This window comes from Oncorhynchus nerka, linkage group LG14 (assembly GCF_034236695.1).
Source record: "Oncorhynchus nerka isolate Pitt River linkage group LG14, Oner_Uvic_2.0, whole genome shotgun sequence".
Classification (NCBI taxonomy): Eukaryota; Metazoa; Chordata; class Actinopteri; order Salmoniformes; family Salmonidae; genus Oncorhynchus; species Oncorhynchus nerka.
The window spans coordinates 29,430,621-29,441,074 of NC_088409.1; positions in this window are offsets into that span (position 1 = coordinate 29,430,621).

Consider the following 10,454-nt stretch of genomic DNA (forward strand, 5'->3'; position numbering starts at 1 on the left):
AACTCAAACCAGATTTGTGTTTTTTCATCAGAAATTAATGCTTATAGGTAGCTTCATGTGCGTGTAAAATAGTGTTTACTGTTCTCAGATGATTAACTCATAGATTTTAGATGTGTATTAAAATGTTAGTTTTTTGGCAAAAACACTGTTTATCCATTGTTTAGCTGGAATGGAAGGTTGGTATCCTGTATACTTGACTGGGATATGTGGCTGTCTCACCTAGTTAGCTTAAGATGGATAAGAGCATCTGCTAAATGACTAAAATGTCAAATATAAAGGTTTTACATACAGATCTCATATTACTGTGTTGAATTTTTTTTGTAAAAAAATAATTACCGTATATTGATGTCACAAATGTATAATTTGTACAGCTCTTTATAAAAAATGTATCTATTTGTCACATTTGACTGTGTAAAACCTGGCTGTAATACAACTTCTTTCTGTGGGAGAGATGATATAACATTTAGTTAAAAAACGTGATTAATTGTCTCTGAAATGAAACCCTCGTGATATTTGAAACAAAGACATGGCTGTCATTGAACAACCCCATGCCACGATTAGACAAAAACAATCTCTTCCATAATGTCTTGAAACAATAGGCAAATTTACCAACATTTATGAAAATGCATATATAGTGTTCATTCCAGCCGTTTATACAACAGAAGGTAATAGCTACCTTTGACCTCCAGCTGTGAACATGTCAGTGACAGTGAGAGTATATGTCAGCCAACAGGAATGCATAGCACAGTTAGTTGTATGTTTATCTGAGAGGTGATAGGCTTTGACCTCCAGCTGTGAACATGTCAGTGACAGTGAGAGTACATGTCAGCCAACAGGAATGCATAGCACAGTTAGTTGTATGTGTATCTGAGAGGTGATAGGCTTTGACCTCCAGCTGTGAACATGTCAGTGACAGTGAGAGTATATGTCAGCCAACAGGAATGCATAGCACAGTTAGTTGTATGTTTATCTGAGAGGTGATAGGCTTTGACCTCCAGCTGTGAACATGTCAGTGACAGTGAGAGTATATGTCAGCCAACAGGAATGCATAGCACAGTTAGTTGTATGTTTATCTGAGAGGTGATAGGCTTTGACCTCCAGCTGTGAACAGGTCAGTGACAGTGAGAGTATATGTCAGCCAACAGGAATGCATAGCACAGTTAGTTGTATGTGTCTCTGAGAGGTGATAGGCTTTGAACTGGGATGGACTTGTGGAGGTGATCGACCGACCACGTTGAGCAGTGACACTATGGGCATCAGACCCCACTGCTACACAATCTGCAGGGATAAGAGAGACCTCATATGTCAGGTTGAAATGGCCTTTGATTATTTCAGCAGAGTTTACTCATCATGAGAGTGATCAAACCAAGTGACCAAACTATCTCCACCTCACAGACACTAAATCAACCTTACTCACACACACTGCCTGGTTATGCGAAGCATTTTACTATATTAGGGCTATTTTGTGGCAATAGTTAGTCCAGTGGTTTTAGATACTGTATAACAGCAGTCAATCAAGTCAAGCAAGTGCAATTAATTAATAAATACTATCTCTTCCCTGTCTCCCCTCCAGTCTCTGTGTGCCTGTGTCAAGTACCAGAGCCAGACAAGGAGCTGGTGGAGAAGTATGAGGCCATGAAGTCTGTGTTCTACAAGAGGCTGATAAACGCCTACGGCAAGGTGCAGGCTGCTGTGGGGCCTATGACTGAGAACCTGGGCCAGGGCCAGGGCAAGGCTGCCAAAGACTACATCGAGGAGCTGCAGGGCAACCCCAAATTCCTGAGCGCTGTCAAGATTGGATCGTGAGTGCCCCACCGCGACACAACCAAGTTAACTTGTCGCGTCGATCCAGACCCAGCATTGAGTCAGTCTGTCGATGTCCTTCTGTTGTCCTGCTTGTTTGTGTGTCTATCCGTCTGTCTGATTTACTGTCAGTTCTTCTGTCTATCTGTCCATAACTTTGAAATAGGATTTCAAATGATTATAGGATCTTAAATGCTGGCCCTTCATGCCTATCAACATGTTACCTAGATATTTGCCCATTCTTTATTAGACGTTAACCACGGGACACATCAGAACTTAAAATACCATTTAAGGTATTTCAATCAGATTTCACTACATTTCAAAACAAGTATTCAGATCATATTTATTTAAAAAAACAAGTAGTTGGAAATACACTTGGAAAGTATTTGAAATTACTGATATACACTGGCTCAGATACACTCCCATGCATTTAACCCAGGTATTTGAAATACAGGTATTTGAAGACTATTTGTTTTAGTTCTCAAATAAACATTCAAATACTCAAATAAAAGTACTTGTTTTGGGCTGTGTATTTCAGAATACTCAAATACACAGATATAAAAATACAAATACTAAAATACACATGTATTTGAACCCAAGTCTGGGACACATAGGATGGCTGTTAACCTATGACACACTGACATCTCCTCCTGTCTCTGTGTGTGTGTTGTCCAGTGGTCTAGCCCAGGAAGCAGCACCCTTGGTGGACAAGGCCCGTATGGCCGGCCTGGGTCTGTACGGACAATATGTGCGCCCCCATGTCGGCACCTACCTGGACGAGGCCATCACCTCCATCAAGGTTTACCTCGACAAAGTCCTACCCGCTGAGGAATGAGCCCTAGATAGCCTCCGTCGCATCGGACCGCCCCACACGCTTGTACCTTTCCACACAGGGCTTGGCTCCGCTTTAGCTGTGCTCCTGATACATGTATTAAATGCTAGAGGGGGGAAATACCTGAAGGTGATTGAGAAGAGAAATGCACAATGCAAAACACATCCCCTCCCGGTTTCTATGTCAACACTTTCCTAGACATGACTGTTCAAAGGGAAACAAAGGTCAAAGCATGCTAGATAGGAAGATTGACCTCTCGCAAGAGCTTTAACATTCGTTCAACATTGTGCATGTATATAACTACGTGTTTGATACTCTAACAGGAGTGTGTGTGTGTGTGTTTGTGTTCAATAAAGATCTGAAAGTTGAAACTCTCGACTGATACTTGTGCATCATGTTAAATTAGGGATAATGGTGCAGAAACATTTTTACTCATCCATATGAATAATAATATCATGAACCAGATTTTTCTTTAAATACCACAAGTGAGAAATGTTGATCAAACTGCTTAATTGTTTAATTATTAAGAAGTTATGGATAGCACTTTATTTTAGGTTAAAGCAATTATGTACTTATTATTATTATTCATTATTTACATGGTAACATGGTAAATACAGAATAACAACCTATAAAAACATGTTTCTTTGGAATTCATTAAAACAAGCACTATTTGGTACCAAGTGGTTAAAGCTGCATTTTGAGATTTTAAAAACACACAACAAAACTGTAGCCCGTCATTTGTTTTTATTGAGAAGAGAACAGGACAGAACAGAGGAGAGCAGAACAGAACAGTACAGGCCAGAACAGATGAGAATAGGACAGAACATGACAGAACAGATGAGAACAGGACAGAACAGAGGAGAGCAGAACAGAACAGTACAGGCCAGAACAGATGAGAATAGGACAGAACATGACAGAACAGATGAGAACAGGACAGAACAGAGGAGAGCAGAACAGAACAGTACAGGCCAGAACAGATGAGAATAGGACAGAACATGACAGAACAGATGAGAACAGGACAGAACAGAGGAGAGCAGAACAGAACAGTACAGGCCAGAACAGATGAGAACAGGACAGAACATGACAGAACAGATGAGAACAGGACAGAACAGAGGAGAGCAGAACAGAACAGTACAGGCCAGAACAGATGAGAACAGGACAGAACATGACAGAACAGATGAGAACAGGACAGAACAGAGGAGAGCAGAACAGAACAGTACAGGCCAGGACAGATGAGAATAGGACAGAACATGACAGAACAGATGAGAACAGGACAGAACAGAGGAGAGCAGAACAGAACAGTACAGGCCAGAACAGATGAGAATAGGACAGAACATGACAGAACAGATGAGAACAGGACAGAACATGACAGAACAGATGAGAACAGGACAGAACATGACAGAACAGATGAGGACAGAACAGAACATGACAGAACAGATGAGAACAGGACAGAACATGACAGAACAGATGAGAACAGGACAGATGAGAACAGGACAGAACATGACAGAACAGAGGAGAACATGACAGAACATGACAGAACAGAGGAGAACAGGACAGAACAGAGGAGAGCAGAACAGAACAGTACAGGCCAGAACAGATGAGAATAGGACAGAACATGACAGAATAGATGAGAACAGGACAGAACAGAGGAGAGCAGAACAGAACAGTACAGGCCAGAACAGATGAGAATAGGACAGAACATGACAGAACAGATGAGAACAGGACAGAACAGAGGAGAGCAGAACAGGCCAGTACAGGCCAGAACAGATGAGAACAGGACAGAACATGACAGAACAGATGAGAACAGGACAGAACAGAGGAGAGCAGAACAGAACAGTACAGGCCAGAACAGATGAGAACAGGACAGAACATGACAGAACAGATGAGAACAGGACAGAACAGAGGAGAGCAGAACAGAACAGTACAGGCCAGAACAGATGAGAATAGGACAGAACATGACAGAACAGATGAGAACAGGACAGAACAGAGGAGAGCAGAACAGAACAGTACAGGCCAGAACAGATGAGAATAGGACAGAACATGACAGAACAGATGAGAACAGGACAGAACATGACAGAACAGATGAGGACAGAACAGAACATGACAGAACAGATGAGAACAGGACAGATGAGAACAGGACAGATGTCAACAGGACAGAACAGGACAGAACAGATGAGAACAGGACAGAACATGACAGAACAGATGAGAACAGGACAGATGAGAACAGGACAGAACATGACAGAACAGAGGAGAACATGACAGAACATGACAGAACAGAGGAGAACAGGACAGAACAGAGGAGAGCAGAACAGAACAGTACAGGCCAGAACAGATGAGAATAGGACAGAACATGACAGAATAGATGAGAACAGGACAGAACAGAGGAGAGCAGAACAGAACAGTACAGGCCAGAACAGATGAGAATAGGAGAGAACATGACAGAACAGATGAGAACAGGACAGAACAGAGGAGAGCAGAACAGAACAGTACAGGCCAGAACAGATGAGAACAGGACAGAACATGACAGAACAGATGAGAACAGGACAGAACAGAGGAGAGCAGAACAGAACAGTACAGGCCAGAACAGATGAGAATAGGACAGAACATGACAGAACAGATGAGAACAGGACAGAACAGAGGAGAGCAGAACAGAACAGTACAGGCCAGAACAGATGAGAACAGGGCAGAACATGACAGAACAGATGAGAACAGGACAGAACAGAGGAGAGCAGAACAGAACAGTACAGGCCAGAACAGATGAGAACAGGACAGAACATGACAGAACAGATGAGAACAGGACAGAACAGAGGAGAGCAGAACAGAACAGTACAGGCCAGAACAGATGAGAATAGGACAGAACATGACAGAACAGATGAGAACAGGACAGAACAGAGGAGAGCAGAACAGAACAGTACAGGCCAGAACAGATGAGAACAGGACAGAACATGACAGAACAGATGAGAACAGGACAGAACAGAGGAGAGCAGAACAGAACAATACAGGCCAGATCAGATGAGAACAGGACAGAACATGACAGAACAGATGAGAACAGGACAGAACAGAGGAGAGCAGAACAGAACAGTACAGGCCAGAACAGATGAGAATAGGACAGAACAGAGGAGAGCAGAACAGAACAGTACAGGCCAGAACAGATGAGAATAGGACAGAACATGACAGAACAGATGAGAACAGGATAGAACATGACAGAACAGATGAGAACAGGACAGAACATGACAGAACAGATGAGGACATAACAGAACATGACAGAACAGATGAGAACAGGACAGATGAGAACAGGACAGATGTCAACAGGACAGAACAGGACAGAACAGATGAGAACAGGACAGAACATGACAGAACAGATGAGAACAGGACAGATGAGAACAGGACAGAACATGACAGAACAGAGGAGAACAGGACAGAACATGACAGAACAGAGGAGAACAGGACAGATGAGAAAGGGACAGATGTGAACAGGACATATGTGAACAGGACAGAACATGACAGAACAGAGGAGAACAGGATATATCAGAACAGGACAGAACATGACAGGACAGATGAGAACAGGACATATGAGAACAGGACAGAACATGACAGGACAGATGTGAACAGGACAGAACATGACAGAATAGAGGAGAACAGGACATATGAGAACAGGACAGAACATGACAGGACAGAAGAGAACAGGACAGAACATGACAGAACAGAGGAGAACAGGACATATGAGAACAGGACAGGACATATGAGAACAGGACATAACATGACAGGACAGACGAGAACAGGACAGAACATGACAGGACAGATGAGAACAGGACAGAACATGACAGAACAGAGGAGAACAGGACAGATGAGAACAGGACAGTTGAGAACAGGACAGACGAGAACAGGATAGATTCCAACATGACAGAACAGATGAGAACAGGACAGACGAGAACAGGATAGATTCCAACATGACAGAACAGATGAGAACAGGACAGACGAGAACAGGACAGATGTCAACATGACAGAACAGATGAGAACAGGACAGATGAGAACAGGACAGATGAGAAAAGGACAGAACATGACAGAGCAGAGGATAACAGGACAGATGAGAACATTACAGATGAAAACAGGACAGAACATGACAGAACAGAGGAGAACAGGACAGATGAGAACAGGACAGAACAGATGAGAACAGGACAGATGAAAACAGGACAGGACAGATGTGAACAGGACAGATAGGAACAGGACAGAGCATGACAGAACAGATGAGAACAGGACAGAACATGACAGAACAGATGAGAACAGGACAGAACATGACAGAACAGATGAGGACAGAACAGAACATGACAGAACAGATGAGAACAGGACAGATGAGAACAGGACAGATGTCAACAGGACAGAACAGGACAGAACAGATGAGAACAGGACAGAACATGACAGAACAGATGAGAACAGGACAGATGAGAACAGGACAGAACATGACAGAACAGAGGAGAACAGGACAGAACATGACAGAACAGAGGAGAACAGGACAGATGAGAAAGGGACAGATGTGAACAGGACATATGTGAACAGGACAGAACATGACAGAACAGAGGAGAACAGGATATATCAGAACAGGACAGAACATGACAGGACAGATGAGAACAGGACATATGAGAACAGGACAGAACATGACAGGACAGATGTGAACAGGACAGAACATGACAGAATAGAGGAGAACAGGACATATGAGAACAGGACAGAACATGACAGGAGAGAAGAGAACAGGACAGAACATGACAGAACAGATGAGAACAGGACAGAACATGACAGAACAGATGAGAACAGGACAGAACATGACAGAACAGATGAGGACAGAACAGAACATGACAGAACAGATGAGAACAGGACAGAACATGACAGAACAGATGAGAACAGGACAGATGAGAACAGGACAGAACATGACAGAACAGAGGAGAACATGACAGAACATGACAGAACAGAGGAGAACAGGACAGAACAGAGGAGAGCAGAACAGAACAGTACAGGCCAGAACAGATGAGAATAGGACAGAACATGACAGAATAGATGAGAACAGGACAGAACAGAGGAGAGCAGAACAGAACAGTACAGGCCAGAACAGATGAGAATAGGACAGAACATGACAGAACAGATGAGAACAGGACAGAACAGAGGAGAGCAGAACAGGCCAGTACAGGCCAGAACAGATGAGAACAGGACAGAACATGACAGAACAGATGAGAACAGGACAGAACAGAGGAGAGCAGAACAGAACAGTACAGGCCAGAACAGATGAGAACAGGACAGAACATGACAGAACAGATGAGAACAGGACAGAACAGAGGAGAGCAGAACAGAACAGTACAGGCCAGAACAGATGAGAATAGGACAGAACATGACAGAACAGATGAGAACAGGACAGAACAGAGGAGAGCAGAACAGAACAGTACAGGCCAGAACAGATGAGAATAGGACAGAACATGACAGAACAGATGAGAACAGGACAGAACATGACAGAACAGATGAGGACAGAACAGAACATGACAGAACAGATGAGAACAGGACAGATGAGAACAGGACAGATGTCAACAGGACAGAACAGGACAGAACAGATGAGAACAGGACAGAACATGACAGAACAGATGAGAACAGGACAGATGAGAACAGGACAGAACATGACAGAACAGAGGAGAACATGACAGAACATGACAGAACAGAGGAGAACAGGACAGAACAGAGGAGAGCAGAACAGAACAGTACAGGCCAGAACAGATGAGAATAGGACAGAACATGACAGAATAGATGAGAACAGGACAGAACAGAGGAGAGCAGAACAGAACAGTACAGGCCAGAACAGATGAGAATAGGAGAGAACATGACAGAACAGATGAGAACAGGACAGAACAGAGGAGAGCAGAACAGAACAGTACAGGCCAGAACAGATGAGAACAGGACAGAACATGACAGAACAGATGAGAACAGGACAGAACAGAGGAGAGCAGAACAGAACAGTACAGGCCAGAACAGATGAGAATAGGACAGAACATGACAGAACAGATGAGAACAGGACAGAACAGAGGAGAGCAGAACAGAACAGTACAGGCCAGAACAGATGAGAACAGGGCAGAACATGACAGAACAGATGAGAACAGGACAGAACAGAGGAGAGCAGAACAGAACAGTACAGGCCAGAACAGATGAGAACAGGACAGAACATGACAGAACAGATGAGAACAGGACAGAACAGAGGAGAGCAGAACAGAACAGTACAGGCCAGAACAGATGAGAATAGGACAGAACATGACAGAACAGATGAGAACAGGACAGAACAGAGGAGAGCAGAACAGAACAGTACAGGCCAGAACAGATGAGAACAGGACAGAACATGACAGAACAGATGAGAACAGGACAGAACAGAGGAGAGCAGAACAGAACAATACAGGCCAGATCAGATGAGAACAGGACAGAACATGACAGAACAGATGAGAACAGGACAGAACAGAGGAGAGCAGAACAGAACAGTACAGGCCAGAACAGATGAGAATAGGACAGAACAGAGGAGAGCAGAACAGAACAGTACAGGCCAGAACAGATGAGAATAGGACAGAACATGACAGAACAGATGAGAACAGGATAGAACATGACAGAACAGATGAGAACAGGACAGAACATGACAGAACAGATGAGGACATAACAGAACATGACAGAACAGATGAGAACAGGACAGATGAGAACAGGACAGATGTCAACAGGACAGAACAGGACAGAACAGATGAGAACAGGACAGAACATGACAGAACAGATGAGAACAGGACAGATGAGAACAGGACAGAACATGACAGAACAGAGGAGAACAGGACAGAACATGACAGAACAGAGGAGAACAGGACAGATGAGAAAGGGACAGATGTGAACAGGACATATGTGAACAGGACAGAACATGACAGAACAGAGGAGAACAGGATATATCAGAACAGGACAGAACATGACAGGACAGATGAGAACAGGACATATGAGAACAGGACAGAACATGACAGGACAGATGTGAACAGGACAGAACATGACAGAATAGAGGAGAACAGGACATATGAGAACAGGACAGAACATGACAGGACAGAAGAGAACAGGACAGAACATGACAGAACAGAGGAGAACAGGACATATGAGAACAGGACAGGACATATGAGAACAGGACATAACATGACAGGACAGACGAGAACAGGACAGAACATGACAGGACAGATGAGAACAGGACAGAACATGACAGAACAGAGGAGAACAGGACAGATGAGAACAGGACAGTTGAGAACAGGACAGACGAGAACAGGATAGATTCCAACATGACAGAACAGATGAGAACAGGACAGACGAGAACAGGATAGATTCCAACATGACAGAACAGATGAGAACAGGACAGACGAGAACAGGACAGATGTCAACATGACAGAACAGATGAGAACAGGACAGATGAGAACAGGACAGATGAGAAAAGGACAGAACATGACAGAGCAGAGGATAACAGGACAGATGAGAACATTACAGATGAAAACAGGACAGAACATGACAGAACAGAGGAGAACAGGACAGATGAGAACAGGACAGAACAGATGAGAACAGGACAGATGAAAACAGGACAGGACAGATGTGAACAGGACAGATAGGAACAGGACAGAGCATGACAGAACAGATGAGAACAGGACAGAACATGACAGAACAGATGAGAACAGGACAGAACATGACAGAACAGATGAGGACAGAACAGAACATGACAGAACAGATGAGAACAGGACAGATGAGAACAGGACAGATGTCAACAGGACAGAACAGGACAGAA